A 25,926-nucleotide genomic window follows, 5' to 3' on the forward strand; every position below is an offset into this window, starting at 1 on the left:
GGTTTTCCAGTTTATTGGCTTATAGTTGTTCATGGTAGGGCATCTCGATGGTGAGGCAGACTGTGTATTATAGGGATGGGGTAGGGGAAGGGGGAGAAGTTGCAGTATGTGGCAACTCTGTACTTTTTGCTTAATTTCACTGTAAACCTAAAACCACTCTAACCTAGTAATTTAAAAAGGCAATGGGCTGAACTGTAAAACTCTAAAGCCACTGAAGTATATACAGAAAACACTGGCTAACACATCCTATTAACTAAATAGGCCTGACAGCAATGTAAAATAGGCTTATGCCAGTGACAGAAAGCAAATCAGGAGGTAGTAAACACATACCAGTTATTTCATTTTTAATATGACCAAAATATTGTATATGTCCACAAAACCAAAACCACAAAAAATATTTCACATGCTAATAAACTATAAACAAAATTCAAAAATAACCTAAGAAATTGAGAGAGCAAATCAGGTTAAAGTCAATTCATAATATCAAAGAGGAGCCATGACAGTGCTTTTGCATTTTAGTGCTAATTTCTCTGGGAATGTTCTTCTAATTTTCTATCAATTGGGAAAAATATCAGACAGAAATAGAATGTTTTAATAGCAAAAATAGATATTGTTTACCTCAACTCAGGACATTTTAAAAATAAAGGTGAGTGGATTTTTTCTTACACGAAAGAGCAAAATTCATTTTCTTTATAAGACTGTTGACAGTCTTTATTTTTCATGTAGTCTACTTAACTCAACAATACCCAACCGTGCTTCTGAGCTTTACTTCTCCAGCTTTTCTCTTTTCTTTTTCCAGAGAAAGGAAGGTACATGCTGACTCTTAGTCATAGTTCAAATTCATGTTTCTATTCTTCCTGTATATCCCTTGGAGTATAGAGGAAAGTTTTCTATTTCTTTGGAGAAAAGAAAAATCTGTTTTCTATTTTCTAAGCCAGTGTCATCAAACACATTGTGAGGCAGCATACTGTATGAAAAGTATAAGGGGACACAAAAGGGACAAATAAAAATGATAAAAGTCAATTAAAAAGAAATTCTGAATAAAAATGTGGAACATGAAAGTAGTCCATGTAATTTTCAAGAACCATTTCATTCAAGGCTTAGAAAAAAAAGAAGAAAGAAAGAAAGAAAAGCTCTTGACTGGCCAACCTAGACAGAAATGTGTGCTTCGGCCCACTGAGAGATAAAGGAAGCAATTGTCATGGCTTTGGGAATTTAGGAAACTTTTAAGATTTTTGGACCAATTCAAGTCAGTTCTTTGAAATTAAAAAAGGAGATATTGAGGCCACAGAGGAGACTTACTGAAGGAGATTCATAAAAACAAAATTTATTCACTCAAGAAGTAACTTATTGAGCATATTTTATACACTGGGCTGTTAGGATCATCACTGAACAAAATAGACCACCCTCTTCCTCCTAAATCTCTGCCATGGTGGAAATTATGTTCTATTTCATGGAACACAGAAGATGAATGTTAAACATAAAAGCAATTATATGTCAGAATTTGAAAATATTATAGGAAAAAATGGAGCAGGGTAATAGTGATTGAGATACAGGTTATTGGGGTGAGAGAAGGAAGGTGTGTCAGGATCTTCTTGTATTTCTATAAAGGCATACTTGAGACTGGGTAATTTGAAAAAGGTTTGATTGGCTCATGGTTCTGTAGGCCATGCAAGCATGGTGCTGGCATTGCTCAGCTTCTGGGGAGGCCTCAGGGAGCTTTTACTAGTGGTAGAAGGTGAAGTGGAAGCAGGCACATCACATGACAAGAGTGGGAACAAGAGAGAGAAAAGGGGGAGATGCCACTCACTTTCAAACTACCAGATTTCCAGAGAACTCTCTCATCACCAAGCGGATGGCACTAAGCCATTATGAGGGTTTTGCCCCCAAAATTCAAACACCTCCAACTAGGCCCCACCTTCAACACTGGTGATTACATTTTGACATGAGATTAGGAGGGGACATCAAAAGCATATCAGACAGGTTGCAATTTAAATCTGTGTGCCCAGGACAGGCCTCTTTATGAAGGGGACATTTGAACACAGATCTGAAGCAAAGAAGAAGGGTGTCTTTATAAGCAGCCTGTGCAAGAATCTGAGGATAGAGCATTCCTGATGGATGCCAGGAGGGTCAAAGTTCAGAATGTTTACAGCTACTGGGAAGGGCAGGCTTATACTTTGAAAATAAGAGATCAGTAAAAGACTACATGCAAAAACAAAATTACAAATTCTCCAAAAGAAATAAATGAAAGTGTAAATCTCAGAGGATTTCTGAAACCTCTGAGGAAGAGATGAGAGTTTAAATGGGCCTTGAAATGTTTTTGAGATTTTCTTCCCACGGGAATAAATTCAATGAGCATAAGTGCTTGTAAAAGTTACAAAGCAGTTACAAAGATGAGCAATAGCATCACAGCAAATGCTTAAGAAAAAAAGTTAGGTGATTCTCAAGTGTGAGATACATTTTCAAATAATTCAGCCTGCTTACATGCAACGCTTTCTAGCATGTGCCCCACTCATCTCTTTTACAATGAACTAGCTGCCTCTATTTCTTCTTTACATGCCTCAACTAACTAAATGGTAGCTTAATAATCCCCATAGGTCGACAAAGACTGTTCTTGTCTTTCTTGCAAATCCTATGGATACATTTCAATTGTTTTATCTTGTTTGCTTTTAGCATTTGATACCATCAAATATGACAGCCTTGCAATTTTCCTCTCTTTTAGTTTGTCTCTTGCTTCTTTCCTATCATTTTGCTTTTTATTCCTCCATCAGCTCCATAAATACTAGGCTGTGTTCTCAACTCTCAGTTTTCTTCAGTATTCATTGTCTTCAACTTACCTTTTTTCATTCATTCTTAAAGCCACTCAAATAAGGTTCTCACCCCACCTTTCCACCTAAGTTACTAGGTAGGCGATAGTTCCAGTTTTCCCCAATAATCTGAGTTACTCCAGATGTCACACTTAATAATGCTAGTGCACCCTTTCATTTTCACATGTGCTATCCCTATTTGAACGATAAAATATATGGTCTACCTATCTATGAATCCGGTTGCAAAACCCAGTGGTCAATTCTCGGCACCTCAGTTCTCCTTCTAGGTTCCAAGGCTCCCTAAACAGCCAGCAAAGTCACTGGACCCCTCGAGATGTTTTAAAATGTCAAGGAAAACATATCTCTTAAATTCTGCACAGGCTACTAGCTCAAGTTAACTCACAATTACAATGTTAGATTGCACTGTATTCCTTTCAATGATATCGTATTGTTGCAGATCTGAGTTTCTGGCATTTGCTGTCTGTCATAAAAAGTTAAGGACTGTACAAAAACCAGTGTGGAACAGGAAATAAATTTGGCAGTTCTCAAAGAGGTTCCAAGGTTTAGCGTTATTCATAACTATATCCAATAGGTACACACATCTCATTAGAAAGTAATTATGGTTATTTTAGAATAAAATTAAAGATTAATTTTTTTCTTTAAATTTGTATGTTTTAGGTTTCCAAATGGCTATTAAGTTGATAGGACAAAAATACTTATGAAATGTTTGGGGTAAGGCCACTTAATAAACAACATTGTTATGTATTTCTTTTGGCCTAGGAGACCCATAAAAAAACTACCGAAACAGTCAGGGTGACATAAACCATAAACCAAGAAAGGCTGGGAACCTCTGCTTCAGTCTTTTTTTTTGTCTTTTTTTTTTTTTGAGTCGGATTCTCGCTCGTTTGCCCAGGCTGGAGCACCCTGGTGCGATCTCTGATCACTGCAAGTTCCGCCACCCGGGTGCAGGCCATTCTCCTGCCTCAGCTTCCTGCATAGCTGGGACTACAGGCACTCGCTACCAGACCCGGCTAAATTTTTTTGTACTTTTTTAGTAGAGACAGGGTTTCACCGTGTTAGCCAAGATGGTCTTGATCTCCTGACCTCATGATCTGCCCGCCTTGGCCTCACAAAGTGCTGGGATTACAGGCTTGAGCCACCGCACCTAGCCTAGTCCTTATTGTATAAGTGACTATCAGGAGCATTTGACATAGCTGATCCCCCATCCTTTTTCTGCTTTCTCCACTCAGCTTCCAGGACCCACACTTTCTTGGGGTTTTTTTTTTTTTCTACCTTGGTTTTCTTTCTACCTCACTGGTCACACTTTCTCAATCTCTTCTTCTGTTTTGCACTTCTCTCTTCAATCTCTTAATATTAGAGTGCCCCAGGACTCATGACTGAGCTCTCTTCTTTTCTTAGTCTGTAATATCTTCTTAAGGGGTCGCATTCAGTCTCATGGCTTTAAATAGCATCTATGTACTGATAATTTTCAAATTTGTAACTTGAAAACAGACTCCTTCCCTGAATTCAAACTCAAACAATCCAACTACCTTCACCACATTTGCACTTCCATATGCATTGGACATGCAAATTTAACATATCAAAAAGAAGCTCCCCTTACCTCCCTGTCTCTGCACTGCTCCCCAAATCTCCACTGAAACCAAAAAGAAAAAGAGAAATCTGCTCCATTTCAGTACAAGCTAACTCCATCCTTCTCAATACTAAGGCTGAAAAGCTTGGTTTCATGCTTGACTCTTTCTCTTAAACTCTACCAATCCAGAAACAAATCCTCCTAGCTCTACCTTCAAAATGTATGCAGAATTCTATCACTTCTCTCCCTCACAGCAGTCAGCAAGTGCATCAAGCTACCACCATCTATCTTTCTTTTGGAACTCCAAAATAGTCTTCTAGCCAGTCTTTCTGCTTCAGCACTTGCCCCACTACTGTCTATGTTCTCATAACGTAGCCAGAGTGATGTGTTTAAAACATAAGGCAGAGTCTATCATCACTCTCTACTTAAAATCCCCAATTACATCACATTTGACTCAAAGTCAAAGTCCTTAGCCTACACGGAGCCTTGATCTGAACACCTAACCTACTGTGAATTCTTCAAGTTCATCTACCATCACTCTTCTCACTCACTCCACTCAAGCCACACCGATGACCTGGTCAACACATCCCAGCCATGAACTTTGCAGCGCCTGTTCCCTCTGTTTGGAATGCTTTTCACTGAGACAAATTCTTGTGTTCTCCCACCCTCCTTCAAATCATTTTTTTTTTTTTTAGTTTAGTTTCATTTCTTTTTTTTTTAATTTTTATTATTATACTTTAAGTTCTAGGGTACATGTGGATAACGTGCAGGTTTGTTACATATGTATACTTGTGCCATGTAGGCGTGCTGCACCCATCAGCTCGTCAGCACCCATCAACCAGTCATTTACATCAGGTATAACTCCCAGTGCAATCCTTCCCCTCTCCCCCCTCCCCATGATACGCCCCGGTGTATGATGTTCCCCTTCCTGAGTCCAAGTGAACTCATTGTTCAGTTCCCACCTATGAGTGAGAACATGCGGTGTTTGGTTTTCTGTTCTTGCCATAGTTTGCTGAGAATGATGGTTTCCAGCTGCATCCATGTCCCTACAAAGGACACAAACTCATCCTTTTTTATGGCTGCATAGTATTCCATGGTGTATATGTGCCACATTTTCTTCATCCAGTCTGTCACTGATGGATGTTTGGGTTGATTCCAAGTCTTTGCTATTGTGAATAGTGCTGCAATAAACATATGTTTGCATGTGTCTTTATAGCAGCATGATTTATAATCCTTTGGGTATATACCCAGTAATGGGATGGCTGGGTCATATGGTACTTCTAGTTCTAGATCCTTGAGGAATCGCCATACTGTTTTCCATAATGGTTGAACTAGTTTACAATCCCACTAACAGTGTAAAAGTGTTCCTATTTCTCCACATCCTCTCCAGCACCTGTTGTTTCCTGACTTTTTAATGATTGCCATTCTAAGTGGTGTGAGATGGTATCTCATTGTGGTTTTGATTTGCATTTCTCTGATGGCCAGTGATGATGAGCATTTTTTCATGTGTCTGTTGGCTGTATGAATGTCTTCTTTTGAAAATGTCTGTTCATATCCTTTGCCCACTTTTTGATGGAGTTGTTTGTTTTTTTCTTATAAATTTGTTTGAGTTCTTTGTAAGTTCTGCATATTAGCCCTTTGTCAGATGAGTAGATTGCAAAAATTTTCTCCCATTCTGTAGGTTGCCTGTTCGCTCTGATGGTAGTTTCTTTTGCTGTGCAGAAGCTCTTTAGTTTAATTAGATCCCATTTGTCAATTTTGACTTTTGTTGCCGTTGCTTTTGGTGTTTTAGACATGAAGTCCTTGCCCATGCCTATGTCCTGAATGGTATAACCTAGGATTTCTTCTAGGGTTTTTATAGTATTAGGTCTAACATTTAAGTCTCTAATCCATCTTTAATTAATTTTTGTATAAGGAGTAAGGAAAGGATCCAGTTTCAACTTTCTACTTATGGCTAGCCAATTTTCCCAGCACCACTTATTAAATAGGGAATCCTTTCCCCATTTCTTGCTTTTGTCAGGTTTGTCAAAGAGCAGATGACTGTAGATGTGTGGTATTATTTCTGAGGACTCTGTTCTGTTCCATTGGTCTATATCTCTGTTTTGGTACCTGTACCATGCTGTTTTGATTACTGTAGCCTTGTAGTATAGTTTGAAGTCAGGTAGCGTGATGCCTCCAGCTTTGTTCTTTTGACTTAGGATTGTCTGGGCAATGTGGGCTCTTTTTTGGTTCTATATGAACTTTAAAGCAGTTTTTTCCAATTCTGTGAAGAAACTCATTGGTAGCTTGATGGGGATGGCATTGAATCTATAAATTACCTTGGGCAGTATGGCCATTTTCATGATATTGATTCTTCCTATCCATGAGCATGGTATGTTCTTCCATTTGTTTGTGTCCTCTTTGATTTCACTGAGCAGTGAGCAAACCAGATCCAGCAGCACATCAAAAAGCTTATCCACCATGATCAAGTGGGCTTCATCCCTGGGATGCAAGGCTGGTTCAACATTCGCAAATCAATAAACGTAATCCAGCATATAAACAGAACCAAAGACAAAAACCAAATGATTATCTCAATAGATGCAGAAAAGGCTTTTGACAAAATTCAACAGCCCTTCATGCTAAAAATGCTCAATAAATTCGGTATTGATGGAACATATCTCAAAATAATAAGAACTATTTATGACAAACCCACAGCCAATATCATACTGAATGGGCAAAAATTGGAAAAATTCCCTTTGAAAACTGGCACAAGACAGGGATGCCCTCTCTCACCACTCTTATTCAACATAGTGTTGGAAGTTCTGGCTAGGGCAATCAGTCAAGAGAAAGAAATAAAGGGTCTTCAGTTAGGAAAAGAAGAAGTCCAATTGTCCCTGTTTGCAGATGACATGATTGTATATTTAGAAAACCCCATCGTCTCAGCCCAAAATCTCCTTAAGCTGATAAGCAACTTCAGCAAAGTCTCAGGATACAAAATTAATGTGCAAAAATCACAAGCATTCTTATACACCAGTTACAGACAAACAGAGAGCCAAATCCTGAATGAACTTCCATTCACAATAGCTTCAAAGAGAATAAAATACCTAGGAATCCAACTTACAAGGGATGTAAAGTACCTCTTCAAGGAGAACTACAAAACACTGCTCAAATCATTTTTATCTGACTATCTTGTAAAACAGTTTGCCCCAATCCAGCACTCCCAATTCCTCTTGCCCTAACTAACTTTATCTTATTCTACATCATTTATTCCATTCTAACATTGTGTATAATATGCTTTCATATCACTGTTACCGTATACTGTCTTTCTCCAAGTTCTAGATGCTCAGGGATTACTGTTTTATTCACTCTCTAAGTGCACAGAATTTCTGGAATATGGTAAATATTTGTTAGATATTTGCTAAATAGATGAAGGAATCAGCCTGTTCACTGGGAGCCATCATAACCATTTTTAAGGCTTCCACTACTGTGCATATTTCCCAGTAACTTCCAAAATTATATCTCCAACCCAGAACTCTCCTGACTGAAAGAGATATATTCATCTGCTTACCTGACATCTTTCCTTAGTTGTTCCAAAAGAACTTCTAATTCAAAAGTTTCAGAAAGACATCTTACCCTTAAACTTGCCACATGCCCTGTGTATTAGCCAGGTCCAGCTGTCATAACAAGATACCACAGACTGGGTGACTTGATTATAAACATCTATTTATCACAATTCAGAAAGCTTGAGGTCCAAGATCAAAGTGTCAGCATCTAGCCTCTCCTATGAGGAGAGAGAAAGAGAGGGGGTATTGGGGAAAGAATGAGGAAGAGAAAGAGGGAAAGAGAAAAATGTGGTGTCTCTTCCTCTTATATGTCCTACCAGATTAGGAGCCCACACTTATGATCTCATTTAACTTTACTTACCTCCTTAAAGGCCCCATCTTCAAATCCAGGGGTGTTGAGAGTTGGGGCTCCAACACAAGAATGCAGATGGACAAAATTCAGTCTACAACACCCTGTATTTCTTATTGTTATGAGTGAAAATACTGAGAATGCAATTAGCCAAGCCAGAAACCTGACATTTATCCTCGACTCCTTTTCCTTCCTCATTGATTATATCTAATGAGGTACTAAATCCACTCAATTCTATCTCCTGAATACTTCATATCTTCCTCCCTTTCTGTGTTTCTCTATGGCCCTCCCCTAGTCAGTCCCTCATTTTGTATATGGACTATGCTAATGAGAGACAGGAGTAGCTGGATTTCCTAGGCTAAGAATCCCTAAGCCTAGTTGGGAAGGTGACTGCATCCACCTTTAAACACGGGATTTGCAACTTAGCTCACACCTGACCAATCAGGTAGTAAAGAGAGCTCACTAAAATGCTAATTAGGCAAAAACAGGAGATAAAGAAACAGTCAATCATCTATCACCTGAGAGTACAGTGGGAGGGACAGTGATCGAGGTGTAAAGCCAGGCATTCAAGCCGGCTACTCTCTTCGGGTCCCCTCCCTTTGTATGGGAGCTCTGTTTTCACTCTAGTAAATCTTGGAACTGCACTCTCTTCTGGTCTGTGTTTGTTATGGCTCCAGCTGAGCTTTGGTTCACCGTCCACCACTGGTGTTTGCCGCTGTCGCAGACCCGCCACTGACTTCCATCCCTCAGGATCCGGCAGGGTGTTTGCTCTACTCCTGATCCAGCCAGGAGCCCAGTGCCACTCCCGATTGGGCTAAATACTTGCCATTGTTCCTGCACGGCTAAGTGCTCAGGTTCATCCTAATCAAGCTGAATACTAGTCGCTGGGTTCCATGGTTCTCTTCTGTGATCCACGGCTTCTAATAGAGTTGTAACACTCACTGCATGGCCCAAGATTCCATTCCTTGGAATCTATGAGGCCAAGAACCCCAGGTCAGAGAGCACATGGTTTGACCTGCCACCATCTTGGGAGCTCTGGGAGCAGGGACCCCTGGTAACACTAGTTGGCCCCTAAGCTACCCTCCAGCCATCATCCTCGGCAACTTCTTGCATCCTGCACACCACTGACAGATGATCTTCCTAAAACACAACTCTGATCCTGTGACTCCCTGATTTAAAATCACACAATAACATACCATTTCCTAAGGATAAACTTATATTCCAGTAGTATTGCCCACTAAGTCTTTTTTTGTCATCTCCACCTTCACTCTTTCCACCCAACATCCTATCCACTTCTCACTGTATTCCCCAAGCACATCAAATCATTTGCAATTTCCCAAGCACTCATTGCTTTCCCTGTCTTTATCGAGAGCTGTTCATAGTACCTTACCAGTATCGCATGCCCTGGTCTCTCCACCAAGTCCCATTAGTCCTTGCATTATTGGCCCATCCTGGATGAAGTGTTCCTGTTTTCCCAAGGAGGTCAAATGTTTGTTCTTTGTACAAGGCTTGCGCTATTAGGGAAATTAAGTATTGTATTGTGATTGCCTGTCTGCATACCTACCTCTCACTGACTCCATACTCCATACATAAATACCTTGATCAACACATAATATGGATCTTTGTATTGCCAGTGCCTAGCACAGATTGGCAGTTTACTCAATGACTGCATGAAATGAACTAAGTCAGTGGAGTTTACTCTGGAAACTTTCTCTTCTGGCAATTACTCTTCCAGAATATCTGTAATTCCTTTATTTTCCTGCCTTATTAAGAATAAAAGTAAGTGAAATTATAGTTTCCAATGTTTCTCAGTTTTTTGCTGTTTTTTATTTCTTCTTCATATATTAATTTCAGAGGGCTTGTTGAGGAACCAATTAAAATCCAAATTCTTATCTTTTTCCAAGATTCAGCTCAGTTTTCAGATGATCACATCTACCAATGAAAAGACAAGTTCCCAGTGATAATACAAAAAATTATAAAACTTGACACTGTCAGGTAAAAAAAATTGAATGCATTTCTGAGGATGTGTTGGCTTAATATTTTAAATTAATTTTGGGACCTGCTAAGCATATAATATTAAACATGTGTCACTGATTTTGAACTTAATACAATGCATTAAAGGGCTTATTAAGATGTGAGTTTCAGAGTGTTTGTGTAGTCAATAAAAAATTGTGTACATTGTTAAACATTTACCTAATGAAAGTCTTAAAGATGTAAGGAAGATAATACTGAAAAAAATCATAAAGAGTAAAGAAACATTTCAGGAAAGATCAAATAGACTACTAGACTAGAAATTACTACTAGACTAAACATTAAAACAATTGAGAGTACAGAGAGATAGAAAGAGAAAACTGATTAGAAATGAGAAGACCAAAGTTCTGTACATGGTACAAATAGAATAAAAATATCAGATTAAAATAAATGAATAAACACACCCTGAGTAATACACAGGGCATGTGGTTTAATTTCCAAGTAAACATATCACATAGCAAATATGTTAGAACTGTGAGTACTACAATAAGCTGTCATACAGTCCCATCGCCATAACCACACCATCTCAAATGTTTTAGTCACATTAGAAGGAAAGAATTCCATATATTAATTTTTTCAACATTTGAAGTCACAAGGACAGACTTGACCAATACTTTTGCATTAGTCAGGTATGGGTTGTTATAAAAAACAAAAACCAAAAACAAACAACTAACAAATCTCAGTGGCTTAAGAAATAAAAGGTTATTTGCTTCTTATACAATGCAGTCCAATGTAAGGCACATATACACTGGAGTGTTTGACACAGTATAGGCAATGAATATATAATAAAAGATGGAATGAATAAATAGAAGGAAAGAAAATCCCACCTAAATTTGCTCAAACTATATAAACCATCCCAGCCCCAATTTTCATATCTATAACATAAGATAATAGTGCTATGGGTTTTTTGTTCTTGTTGTTGTTTTGGGGTTTTGTTTGTTTGTTTGTTTTTAGACAGAGTCATGCTCTGTCACTAGGCTGGAGTGCAGTGGCACAATCTCAGCTCACTGCAACCTTTGCCTCCCAGATTCAAATGATTCTCCTGCCTCAGCCTCCCAATTAGCTGGGACTATAGGCTCACACCACCATGCCCAGTTAATTTTTGTATTTTTAGTAGAGACAAGCTTTCACCATGTTGGCCAGGATGGTCTCCATCTCTTGACCTCGTGATACTCCTGCCTCAGTCTCCGAAAATGCTGGGATTACAGGTGTGAGCCACTGCGCCTGCCCAGTAGTGCTGTGATTAAGGGTAATCATCATCATATCATCATCATCAAGTGTATAACATAATAAACCTCAAAATGAGCTTAAGGAGACCCAGAAAAAATGGGCTTAAGGAGACCCGGTTATCAGAAAAATGGCTGATAGGAGGAAGCACTAACTTGCAGCTGCCACGTGGAAGGACAGGGCAGCATGTGGAGACCCGCATCGTGAACTTTTGCTCCAAGAACTACCAAGGGAACATACCAGGAAAGCTGAGAGAATTCACAGACCCTTTGAAGGAGGTGGATTGTCACTGCAGGCTCTGTGGGACAGCTGAGGAGCTGTGAGTGTCTTGCTTTCTCAGCTGGGAGACTTGTGGTCTAGGGCAAGTTCTCAACCCTGCTCACCAGCTGCCTGGAAATAAACTCGGTGCTGTTGCAGGGGCACAGTAGGAGTGAGACCAGTCTTTTAGGATGCAGGCTGTGTAGGAGCTGGGTGAGGCCTGTGGCTGCTGGCTTTCCTTCATTTCCCTGGTGACCTGTGTGATGCAGCAGAGAGATCCATAATCCACTTGGGAGCATAACTATATTGGTCTGGGAACAACATTCCCATCCCCCACAGCAGCTGCAGTAATCCCCACCCAAGGAGAGTCTGAGCTCAGACACGCCTAACCCTGTCCCCACTTGATGGTCTTTCTCTACCCACCCTGGAAGCCAAAGACAAAGGCCATAATCTCTAGAGAGCTCTATGGCCTTACTCTCCACCTGAGAAACCTGAATACTTATCCAAAGGTGACTCTAGAGCAAGCTTGTATCCTTCTTATACAACTGCAGCTGATGCAATCTTGAAGCACCATCTCCTGGCTGCAGGCCAGCCAACACTAAACCAGCACACTTAACAAAAATACAACTAATGGTCCTCGCAGAGTCCAATTTACTCCCCTTCTACTTCCACCAGAGCAGCTGCTGGGATCCATGGCTGAGAGACCTGATAACAGGTCACATCACAGTACTCTTTGCAGACACTCCCCAATACCAGCCTGGAGCCTGATACCTCTGCTGGGTAGCTAGATCCAGAGGAGAAATAACAATATAACTGCAGTTCAGCTCTCAGGAAGCCCCATCCCTAGGTGAAAGAGGAGTGCACCACATCAAGGGAACATCCCTGTGGGACAAAAGAATCTGAGCAGCAGCCCTTGAGTCCCAGATCTTCCCTCTGAAATAGTCTACACAAATGACAAGGAACCAGAAAAATAACTCTGGTAAAGTGACAAAACAAGGTTCTTTAACACTCCCAGGAAATCATACTAGTTCACCAGCAATGGATCCAAACCAAGATGAAATCTCTGAATTGCCAGAAAAAGCATTCAAAAGGTCAATTATTAAGGCAATCAAGGAGGCATCAGAGAAAGGTAGAGTGCAAATTAAAAAAAAAAAAAAAAGATATGGGATATCAATGGAAAAATCTCCAGTAAAATAGATAGCATAAGTTAAAAAAAAAAAATCCACAACTTCTGGAAATCAAGGACACACTTGGATAAATGCAAAATACAATGGAAAATCAGCAATAGAATCAAACAAGTAGAAGAAAGAACTTCAGAGTTCAAAGACAAGGTTTTTGAATTAACCCAATCCAACAAAAACAAAAAAATAAAGTGTTTAAAAAATGAACAAAACCTACAAGAAGTGTGGGATTATGTTAAACGAGCAAACCTAAGAATAATTGGTGTTCCTAAGGAAAATAAGAAATCTGAAAATTTGGAAAACATATTTGAGGGAATAATTGAGGAAAACTTTCCCAGTCTTGCTAGAGATCTACACATTCAAACACAAGAAGCTCAAAGAATACCTGGGAAATTCATTGCAAAATGATCATCACCTAAGCACGTTGTCATCTGGTTATCTAAAGTCAAGACGAAGGAAAGAATCTTAAGAACTGTGAGGCAAAGGCATCAATAAGCTATAAAGAAAAACTTGTCAGATTAACAGCAGATTTCCCAGCAGAAACCCTACAAGCTGGAAGGGATTGGAGTCCTATCTTTAGCCTCCTTAAACAAAACAATTATAAGACAAGGATTTTGTATCCAGTGAAACTAAGTTTCATAAATGAAGGAAAGATATAGTATTTTGCAGACAAATGAATGCTGTGAAAATTCACCACTACCAAGCCAGCACTATGAGAACTGCTAAACGGAGCTCCAAATCTTGAAACAAATCCTTGAAATACATCAAAATAGAATTTCCTTAAAGTATACATCTCACAGGACCTATAAAACAATAACACAATGAAAAAAAAAAACCAAAGTATTCAGGCAACAATCCCAATGAATAGAACAGTACCTCACATCTCAATACAGATGTTGAATGTAAATGGCCTAAATACTCCACTTAAAAGATACAAAGGCCGGATGCGGGTGTGGTGGCTTACACCTGCTATCTCAACACTTTTGGACGCTGAGTCAAGTAGATCATGAGGTCAGGAGATTGAGATCATCCTGGCTAACATAGTGAAACCCCATCTCTTCTAAAAATACAAAATTAACCAGGCATGGTGGCACACGCCTGTAGTCCTAGCTACTCAGCAGGGTGAGACAGGAGAATTGCTTAAACCCAGGAGGCAGAGGTTGCAGTAAGTGCCGAGATTGTGCCCCTGCACTCCAGCCTGGGCAACAAGCGAGACTTCGTCTCAAAAAAAAAAAAAAAAAAAAAAAAAAAAAATACAGAATGGCAGAGTGGATTAGAAGTCACCAACCAAGTATCTGCTGTCTTCAAGAGACTTACCTGACACAAAAGGACTCACATAAACTGAAGGTAAAGGGTGAAAAAGATATTCCATGCCAATGGACACCAAAAGCAAGCAGGAGTAGCCATTCTTATATCAGACAAAACAAACTTTAAAGCAACAGCAGTTAAAAAAAGACAAAGAGGGACATTACGTAATGACAAAAGGACTCATCTGGCAGGAAAATATCACAATCCTAAATATATATGCACCTAACATTGGAGCTCCCAAATTTATAAAATAATCACTACTAGATCTAAGGAATGAGATAGATGGCAACACAATAATAGTGGGAGACTTCAATACTCCACTGACAGCACTAGGCAGATCATCAAGACAGAAAGTCAACACAGGAACAATGGACTTAAAACTATATCCTAGAACAAATGGACTTAACAGATATTTACAGAACTTTCTACCCAACAACGGCAGATTATACATTCTATTCATCAGCACATGAACATTCTCCAAGATAGATCATATAATAGGCCACAAAACAAGTCTCAACAAATTTTAGAAAAATAGAAATTATATCAAGAACTCTCTCAGACCACAGTGGAATAAAATTGGAAATCAACTTCAAAAAGAACCCTCGAAACCATGCAAATACATGGAAACTAAATATCTACTCCTGAATTATTGTCAGATTAACAATGAAATCAAGATGAAAACTTAAAAATTCTTTGAACTGAGCAATAACAGTGACACAATCTATCAAAACCTCCAGAATACAGCAAAAGCAATACTAAAAGGAAAGTTCACAGCATTAAATGCCTACATCAAAAAGTCTGAAAGATCACAAATAAACAATCTGAGGTCACACTTCAAGGAATTAGAGAAGCAAGAACAAATGAAACCCAAACCCAGCAGATGAAAAGAAATAACTAAGACTAGAAGAGAACTAAATGAAATTGAAACAAAAAATACCAAAGACAAATGAAATAAAAGTTGGTTCTTTGAAAGGATTAACCAGGAAAAGAAGAGAGAAGATCCAAATAAGTTCAACTAGAAACAAAATGAGAGTTATTACAACTGATACCACAGAAATACAAAAGATCATTAAAGGCTACTATGAACACCTTTACATGCACAAACAAGAAAACCTAGAGGAGATGAATAAATTCCTGGAAATATACAACCCTCCTAGATCAAACCAGGAAGAAATAGAAACTGTGAACAAACCAGTAACAAGAAGCTAGATTGAAAGGATAATTTAAAAGTTACTAACAGAAAAAAAAGCCAAGACCAGATGGTTTCACAATTGAATTCTGTCAGACATACAAAACAGAGTTAGTAACAATCCTCTATTGACACTATTCCAAAAGATAAAGAAAGAGAGAATCCTCCCCAAATCATTCTATGAAGCCAATATCACCCTAATACCAAAACCAGGAAAGAATATACCAAAAAAAAAAAAAAAAAAAGAAAACTACAGACCAATATCTCTGATGAACATAGATGCAAAAATCTTCAAAAACAATATTAGTTAACAGAATAAAACAGCAGATCAAACAGAAAATCCACCATGATCAAGTAGGTTTCATACCAGGGATGCAGGGATGGTTTAACATCCACAAGTTAACAAATGTGATACACAACATAAAGAGAATTAAAAACAAAAATCACATGATTATCTCAATAGATGCAGAAAAAGTGTTTGAAAAAATCCAGCATCCCTGTGATTAAAGCTCTCAGCAGAATCAGCATAAAGGGAACATACCTTAAGGTAATAAAAGCCATCTATGACAAACCCACAGCCAACATTATACTGAACAGAGAAAAGCTGAAAGCATTCCTTCTGAGAACTGGAACAAAACAAGAATGCCCACTTTCACCACTTCTATTCAACATAGTACTGGAAGTCCTAGCCAGAGCAATCAGACAAGAGAAAGAAATCAAGGGCATCCAAATTGGTAATAGTTGCTAGAGATATGATCGTATATCTACAAAATCCTAAAGACTCATCCAAAAAGACCATGGAAATGATAAATGTATTCAACAAAGTTTCAGGATACAAAATTAATATACACAAATAAGTTGCTCTACTATACACCAACAAGTACCAAACTGAGAATCAAATCAAGAACTCAAACTCTTACAATTGCTGCAAGAAATAAAATACTTAGCAATATGCTTAACCAAGGAGGTGAAAGACTTCTACAAGGAAAACTACAAAACACTGCTGAAAAAAAATCATACATGACACAAACAAATGGAAACATACCCTAAGCTCATGGATAGGCAGAATCAATATTGTGAAAATGACCATACTGCCAAAAGCAATCTACAAATTCAGTACAATTTCCATCAAAATACCACCATCATTCTTCACAGAATTAGAAAAAACAATCCTAAAATTCATGTGGAACATTTAAAAAGCCTGCATAGCCAAAGTAAGGCTAAGCAAAAGGAACAAATCTGGAGGCATTACAACACCTGACTTCAAATTATACTATAAGGCCATAGACACCAAAATAGTATGGTACTGGCATAAAAATAGGCATATAGACAAATGGAACAGAATAGAGAACCCAGAAATAAAGCCAAATACTTACAATCATCTGATCTTTGACAAATCAAACAAAAACAAAGTGTGGAAAGGCCACCCTATTTAACAAATGGTACTAGGATAAGCAGCAAGCCACAGGTAGAAGAATGAAGCTGGATCCTCATCTCTCACCCTACGCAAAAATCAATTCAATATGAACCAAAGACTTAAATCTAAGACATGAAACCAGAAAAACTGTGGAAGATAACATTTAAAAAACCTTTTTAGACATGGTTTAGGGAAAGACTTCATGACCAAGAACCCAAAAGCAAATGCAACAAAAATAAAAATAAATAGATGGGATTTCATTAAAGTAAAAAGCTTCTGGCTGGACGCAGTGGCTCACACCTGTAATCCCAGTACTTTGGGAGGCCCAGGCAGGTAGATCATGAGGTCTGGAGATCAAGACTATCCTGGCCAACATGATGAAATCCATCTCTACTAAAAATACAAAAATTAACTGGATGTGGTGGTGCATGCCTAAAGTCCCAGCTACTCAGGAGACTGACGTAGGAAAATTGCTTGAACCCAGGAGGCGGAGGTTGCAGTGAGCCAAGATCACACCATAGCACTCCAGCCTCGGAGGCAGAGCAAGACTCTGTCTCAAAAAAAAAAAAAAAAAAAAAAAAAAAAAAAAAAAAAAAAAAAAAATTCTACACAGCAAAAGAAACAATCAGCAGAGTAAGCAGAGAACCCACAGAGTAGGAGAAAAATCTTTGCAATCTATAACATCCAAAAAAGGACTAATATCCAGAATCTACCAGGAACTCAAACAAATCAGTGAGAACAAAACAAACCATACCATCAAAAAGTGGACAAAGGACATGAATAGACAATTCTCAAAAGAAGATATACAAATGGGCAACAAACATATAAAAAAATGTTTAACATCACTAATTATCAGGGAAATGCAAATCAGAACTGTAATGCAATACCACTTTACTCCTGCAAGAATGACCACAAAAAAAAAGAAAAAATAATAGATGTTGGTGTGGATGTGGTGAAAAGGGACCACTTTTACATGTTGGTGGGAATGTAAACTAGTACAACCACTATGGAAAACAGTGTAGAGACTCCTTAAAGACCTAAAAATAGAGCTACCATTTGATCCAGCAATCCCACTACTGGGTACCTACCCAGAGGAAATGAAGTCATTATACGAAAAAGATACTTGCACATTCTTGTTTATAGCAGCACAATTCACAGTTGCAAAAATATGGAACCAGTCCAAATGCTCATCAATCAACAAATGGGTAAAGAAAGTGTGCTATATGCATACTGTGTAATACTACTTAGCCATAAAAAGGAATACAATGATGGCATCTGCAGCAACTTGTAAGTAGCAGCTAACCTATGAGGACATAAGAATGATACGATGGACATCGGAGACTCAAGGGAACTGGAGGGAAGGGGATGAGGGATAAAGGACTACACGTTGGATACAATGTACACTGCTCGGGTGATGGGTGCATCAAAATTTCAGAAATCACCACTAAACAACTTTTATTTATGTTACCAAATGCCACTTGTTCCCCAAAAACTATTGAAATAAAAAAAAAAAGATAAAATAAACAAGAATCTGTGCTCTCTTCATATTAATAAATTATTGAAATAATTTTTAAAAACGGGCTTGAGTCATAACTTCAATATTTTTAATTAAATACTTTATTTTCCTCCCCTATCTTGCTCCTAGTTTTCTCACGTTTTCCCCAACCACTAATGGTACGCATGAAGAGTTTCATTAAATCGGCTTTCCATTGGTTTCCAACCAGGAAGAAACTTGAATCAACTGATACCTCCTTCCTTACCAAGTAAAGGAAAATTCAACCAAACAGAACGGAGACAGCATTTGAACTTGGCCTTGAAAGAAAGATGTCAACAGCTAAAACTGGGGGCAGAATAGATTTCCAGATTGAGTCATCCACTGCTGAGAGAAGCTAGTATATTATTGACGTTGCTGATTACCAAAAAAAAAAAAAAAAATCTTGGCAGTAGTGTGTGGCTAGATTGGTACATGTTGGTAAATTAGAATGAGTACTGGATTGAGTAATCTAATGAGATTTGAATTCTGACTCTGCTACTAACTTACTTGTGTAATTGCCAATAAGTTACTTAACTCTTATAGATTTCACATTCCACATTTGTAAACTGAGTAGGTTGAGATGAGTGAGCTTTTGTCATTCTTACAGCTATGTAATTTTATGGAAAAGGAAATCCATCATAATCATAGGACAAAACTATTTCTTAGAAAAATTGCAGTATGATTGCATTGAAGAAGGACTCTTTTGGAATGACAAGGAAAGACCCCTTGGCCCACTTTATCTTACATCCAAAAACTGAATTCATCTGTAATACATAAGAAAAGTTCCATTTCACATATCCACATAGCCTTCATCTCACAGCTCCTACAGAGACTTCCTCAGCCCTTCTTGGGCAGCTCACATCCAGGACTGAGCGAGGCAGGGGTATAAAGACCTAGTCAGGTTCATGTAACACAGAACACTGGTGGGCAATTCTTGCACTAGAGCTCTTAGCCATATTGGTCAAGGCTTTGCCAGGCCTGGACCACTTTTCAATTTCATGCCCTCGCCAGTTTTGCTTTCTCCCACCTCCTTTCCCAAGTGTTGGACCACTGTGAGCATTTTGCACCTCAGCCTCCATCTTAGTGTCTAATTCCAGCTAAACCAATCTGCAATAGTGGTATGAGAGACAGGTGTAATTAGACAAAAGAGACCTACCCCATTGCCTTCAAAGTGATTTAGATATTTGTGCATCTTAGAAGAAATGCTCCATCTTTATTTCTTTTTTGGTCTGAAAGATGATCTTCCTGTGGTTTCATGAGACACAAGGATTTTGTCATTATGCTCACTGAACACCGTTGATGGTATCTTCCAGGATTAATCATACTCTGAATTTCGAATACCATCCCAATTCAATCAACTTTGACGACTGTATTATTGTTTGTACTTTTGATTTAAAAGCCTTTGCAGCTCATGTTTGTTGCTGTAATATCACTGCTCTGAATTCCATTTGGGCTTTGGTACCAAATTCACCCTCCTGTCTAAATGCAGACTGGGTAAATCACTCTCCCATGTTCCATCCGACTGATGAATATTCACCGCCACTCAAGATATAGCAGAGGACATTACTGCCCTCTGGTGGAAACATTGAAGACTACTCTAAGAGTGTCTCGCAAGGAATGGAATTTTCACACACAGGCTCATGTTGCAGCTTGAGTTGAAAATAAATACAGCCAGAAAAATTATCCTCATTTCTTGACATTTGGTTGGCTGTGTATTTGCCTAATTTCCATTTTTCTTCCCTGCTCTGTTAGCCCTATCACAAACAGGTTTTAGCCACCTACAAATCTTTAAAATATTGATCCACTAAGATATGGATCTCATCACCCAATGTACTTACAAAAACCTTCCAACCTTCTTTTTAGACAGAGGAAAAAAGAAAACAAAAAAACACTTGGAAAGAGTAGAGCATTAAAAATGTGTTGTAAATAGACAACTATTTCCACTTTAGCCCTCCAAATGGATTCGGTTTTCTGGGGCTATGCCAAGAGGCAAATACTTGACTTATTGTTGCTTTTTCTCCTCTCTACAAGATAATTCCATTAATATAAGAAACAAATCTTTTATTAGCCTTCTTTGTTTGCGTAAGTGGCTGAGTGCATATATTTTTTTCATCTGTGGGTGAAAGAGCATGGAAGATAATGCTAATAATTCAATTTTAAGAACTTCTGTTGATTTCTTCAGTCTATTCTGCCTTGTTAGTGTGACAAGAAGAATACCAAGCAACTTGTCCCTTGGATTAAAGAAGAGCAGTTTATAAAAATTATACTACAGGCTAAGGTGCCAAACTTAGGTTTTAACCTGAGCTCTAGTCCTTAACTTCCCTTAGCCTCAACTTCTTCTTCTGCAAAATGGGGACAATGATCCTTTAAGGAGCTTAGTGAGTATGCAATGAGATAATGTACATAGAGCTTAGGCACAGTGCCTGTTACATTTTAAATGCAGATAAATTATGGTTGACCCACAGTTTCCATGGAGAATTTGTTCCAGGACTTCCTGTGGATACCAAAATCTTGAGTCCCTGATATAAAATGGCAATAGTATTTTATATTACAACATATTCACATTAAATACATAGCATTTAAAATATAGTATATTTTAATCATTTCTAGATTACTTTTTTTTGCATTTTTATTTTTATTTTTATTATTATTATTTTTAAAATTTATTTATTATTATTAAACTTTAAGTTGTAGGGTACATGTGCACAACGTGCAGGTTTGCTACATATGTATACTTGTGCCATGTTGGTGTGCTGCACCCATCAACTCGTCATTTACATCAGGTATAACTCCCAATGCAATCCCTCCCCCCTCCCCCCTCCCCATGATAGGCCCCGGTGTGTGATGTTCCCCTTCCCGAGCCCAAGTGATCTCATTGTTCAGTTCCCGCCTATGAGTGAGAACATGCGGTGTTTGGTTTTCTGTTCTTGTGATAGTTTGCTAAGAATGATGGTTTCCAGCTGCATCCATGTCCCTACAAAGGACACAAACTCATCCTTTTTTATGGCTGCATAGTATTCCATGGTGTATATGTGCCACATTTTCTTAATCCAATCTGTAACTGATGGACATTTGGGTTGATTCCAAGTCTTTGCTATTGTGAATAGTGCTGCAATAAACATACGTGTGCATGTGTCTTTATAGCAGCATAATTTATAATCCTTTGGGTATATACCCAGTAATGGGATGGCTGGGTCATATGGTACATCTAGTTCTAGATCCTTGAGGAATCGCCATACTGTTTTCCATAATGGTTGAACTAGTTTACAATCCCACCAACAGTGTAAAAGTGTTCCTATTTCTCCACATCCTCTCCAGCACCTGTTGTTTCCTGACTTTTGAATGATCGCCATTCTAACTGGTGTGAGATGGTATCTCATTGTGGTTTTGATTTGCATTTCTCTGATGGCCAGTGATGATGAGCATTTTTTCATGTATCTGTTGGCTGTATGAATGTCTTCTTTTGAGAAATGTCTGTTCATATCCTTTGCCCACTTTTCGATGGGGTTGTTTGTTTTTTTCTTGTAAATTTGTTTGAGTTCTTTGTAGGTTCTGGATATTAGCCCTTTGTCAGATGAGTAGATTGCAAAAATTTTCTCCCATTCTGTAGGTTGCCTGTTCACTCTGATGGTAGTTTCTTTTGCTGTGCAGAAGCTCTTTAGTTTAATGAGATCCCATTTGTCAATTTTTGCTTTTGCTGCCGTTGCTTTTGGTGTTTTAGACATGAAGTCTTTGCCCATGCCTATGTCCTGAATGGTACTACCTAGGTTTTCCTCTAGGATTTTTATGGTATTAGGTCTAACATTTAAGTCTCTAATCCACATTTCTAGATTACTTATAATACCTAGTTCAATGTAAATGCTATGTAAATAGTCATTATACTCTATCGTTAAGGGAATAATGGCAAGGAAAAAGTACACGTACATGTTCAGTCCAGACACATTTTTTTTCCCCAATAGTTTTGATCCGTGCTTTGTTGAATCCACAGATGTGGAATCCATGGATATGGACAGCTGACTGTACCTAATATTATTTCTATTGTTATTTTTAGTCAAGTGTTAATGAGGAAGAATTTGTTTTAAATGTCTAAAAATTCTAACGCTGTTAGTCTAAGCAATGTTTGTCCTTTTATTTTCCTCTTACAATCTTCAAGATGGGTTATTTTCTATGGAGATCTTTAACTTAATCTGCTCCAATTCTTTTACCTTCAGGAAGTGGCTGGTGTTGTCAAGTCATTGGGGCTCATGTCTATTCTCATTTACAAGCCTTAGCTTAGAAGACTTCCCTGGCCTCCTTTATATCTCTTGCCTTTCTACGCCACACTTGCTTCCAATCACACCATGCATACAGGTGGTCCATCTTCTTGTAACTGCAAATTGTTTAAGTGTATTTTGTCCATCTACTCTTGGCACCTAGGACATGATTGATAAATGTAGTTTCCTATTAAGTGGAAATACTTCCCTAAACCTTGTCAGTTAGGTGACAAAAATTCCAGAAAGATTCAAATACAGAGTTGAAGAGAATTGGGTTTCTTCTAAGTCACTGAGCCTCCTCAGTTCACAAAGGGAGGACTTATGAATTTGGTGATCTCATCCACAAAATCAGAATGATGGTTTAGTCAACATAAACAGATGTAATTCATACAGAACCCAAAGAGTACTACCTTGAAACAGCAATTCCATCCACTGAGATTCTGAAACTTTGCCTTACCAGGTTATTATACTTTGATTTAGTTGAGAAAAAAAGCATAGATATATCATATCAATTCTATCACAAGGTTACTATTGTTATGGTTAGCTACAATAATCACACATTATAGCATATTTTTTACAATGTATCATCAGTTTTAGGATGAGTGCAATACTGTAAAAATAAATAATTATTAAAAATGAAATAAAAATAAAGTATCCTATTATAGTAACAATAAGAATAAAATTCTCACAGGTTTCTGCCTACTTGGAAATATAATATTTCTGCATTGAAATTCCATAGACTTCTAGATCTGACATTATTACTGATGACATAAATTTAGCTTTTTAGTAAAAAGGAAAATGAATATTATTGGTGACTATTAGTCCCTTCTCTCATTGCTATAAAGAACTACCTGAGGCTAGGTGATTTATAAAGAAAAGAAGTTTAATTTACTCACAGTTCACTCACAGTTTACTCACATTTTAATTACTCACAGGCTGTACAGAAAGCATACATAGCTGGGGAGGCCTCGGGAAACTTACAGTCATGGCAGAAGACAAAAAGGAAGCAGATACGTCTTACATGACCAGAAAAAGAGAAAGAGACAGTGAAGGGGGAGGTGCTACACACTTCCAAACAACCAGATCTTGTGAGAACTCACTCACTATCATGAGAACAGCAAGAGGAAAATCTGCCCCCATAATCTCATCACCTCCCACCAGGTCCCTCTTCCAACACTGGGATTTACAATTCCACCTGAGATTTAGGCAGGGACACAAATCCAAACCGTATCAGTGACAAATACTGAAATATTTTAAAAGAGGAGTTTAGTTAAAAATTCATAGAGCTCTAGAAATACAATAAAGGAGAAAATTTTAACAGGGAAAAAAATACAGCACAAGCAAAACTGTTCGTGTTCTTTCTTCTTTTATGAAAAAGAGATTTCTTTGTCCCTATTTCTTTTTATTTTACTTTACTTTATTTATTTATTTTTGAGACAGAGTTTTGCTCTGTCGCCCAGACTGGAGTGAAGTGGCCCAATCTCCTCTCACTGCAAGCTCTGCCTCTGGGGTTCACGCCATTCTGCTGCCTCAGCTTCCTGAGTAGCTGGGACTACAGGCAGTCCCTATTTCTTAGCCTAATTTATACATTAAATAAAATATTTTCCCTGAACTGGCATTACTACATTTTCTCCTGTTTACTTTTTGTTTTAATTTTTTTTTTATTTTTGAGACGGAGTTTTGCTCTGTCGCCCCGGCTAGAGTGCAGTGGCCGGATCTCAGCTCACTGCAAGCTCCGCCTCCCAGGTTCACGCCATTCTCCTGCCTCAGCCTCCCGAGTAGCTGGGACTACAGGCGCCAGCCACCTCACGCGGCTAGTTTTTTGTGTTTTTTAGTAGAGAATAAATATCCAACTTATTGCAAAACATACTTGACTTGAAAAGGCATGAGAACAAAGCTGCCATTTTTGTGGTATTTTGTGTGTATCAAGTATCATGCCAAGAATTTTATAATTATTTGACTCAATACACATGACAGGATTACTACTGTTATGTTCATTTCATTATATTGAGGAAGACAATAATGCTCAAAGTCACATCATAAGTTTTATAGTTGGACTCAAGTATATTTGATTTTAAATCTCATTTTTTTTTTAGTAATTACTGTAGAGCCTCCCAGAGCTAAAGTGGTGTGCCAATCTACAAGTTGTACCAATGATCCAGCATTGGAATCCATCCATTTCTTCTCCAGTTGCCCTGAGTTACTCATTTCCAAACAACTGAAATGTGCTTGCTTTTCTCATCATTTTGAATTACAGGCTTCAGAAAGAAAAATTCACAAAGTCCTAGGTAGAAAATAAGAAAACCCTCTGAATCTCAGTCCAGATCACCACTTTTTAAAGAAAAAATATTCAAGATGCAGACAAAAATAGAAATTAAAATATAAACTTGCAACACCCCCCACTTCCTACCTAGAGTTGCCACGTTTTACAAACAAAAAGTACAGAATGCTTAGTTAAATTTGAATTTCATGTAAATAAGGAATAATATTTTGGTATAAATATGTCCCACACATACATACATACTCATACTAAAAAATCATGTGTTGTATATCTGAAATTCAAACTAACTATATATTTTATCTGGCAACCCTACTTCTACTCTACCTATTGCCTGTCTCCAGCTTCACACCTAATTATTCAGTAGAACTGTTCACATGTAATTAGGGTCTCATTCAGTAATGTCTTACCTAATGATTCTTTGTCCTTTCCTCATCAGTAGCAAAGGGGACAATATGAAGAATATTTACAAATACAATTACAGTCTATCAGTTGCCTTACACAGCAGAACTAATCCATAGAGAGGTGGGAAGTCCTGTACTTTATTAATAAACTCAAGTAAGGAGAAAAACCATTTTTGTGGTATTTAAGTTGAACTTACATATTCTGTCACATTTCACTACAGGTATAATAAAATAAAGCTATTACTCATCAGAAAATAAAGAACTAAAGATTTGATAGGTAGCTTAAGCTCCTCTTACTTTAAAAAGTAATATTTTAAACATAAATATCAATAAGAGTTTCCAAAACATTTAGTTGCAGAGTTGTCCTATACTAAAAGATGTCATTTTATCCCACCATAGTGAAATGGACTTCCTGTATTTTACCTGGCCTTATTGAAAAAAAACATGAAAACACTCATCAATTCTCAATTTTTAAAAATGACCAAAATTGGCATGATCTCTTTATTGAAGGAAAGGCAATTTTGCTTTTGGAAGGCAATATTAATATAAATTTATAC

The 25,926-nt window shown here is 37.9% G+C and overlaps 1 long non-coding RNA gene across 2 annotated transcripts in view; it reads right to left on the reverse strand.

The window, feature by feature from the left end:
- Positions 1–684: 684 nt before the first annotated feature.
- Positions 685–25,926, reverse strand: part of LOC140712849 (uncharacterized) — a 62,054-nt gene continuing 36,812 nt past the window's right edge. Inside the window, exons 1-3 of one of the 2 annotated variants that reach the window (XR_012094655.1) lie at positions 11,788–12,016; positions 7,946–8,158; positions 685–967 (exon numbers count right to left, since the gene is read on the reverse strand). This is a non-coding gene — a long non-coding RNA (uncharacterized lncRNA). Of the gene's footprint in view, positions 968–7,945; positions 8,159–11,787; positions 12,017–25,926 lie in introns of those variants that run through there. The other variant, XR_012094656.1, reaches the window with a different exon arrangement.

The sequence above is a fragment of the Chlorocebus sabaeus genome, chromosome 11 (assembly GCF_047675955.1).
Source record: "Chlorocebus sabaeus isolate Y175 chromosome 11, mChlSab1.0.hap1, whole genome shotgun sequence".
NCBI classification, from domain to species: domain Eukaryota; kingdom Metazoa; phylum Chordata; class Mammalia; order Primates; family Cercopithecidae; genus Chlorocebus; species Chlorocebus sabaeus.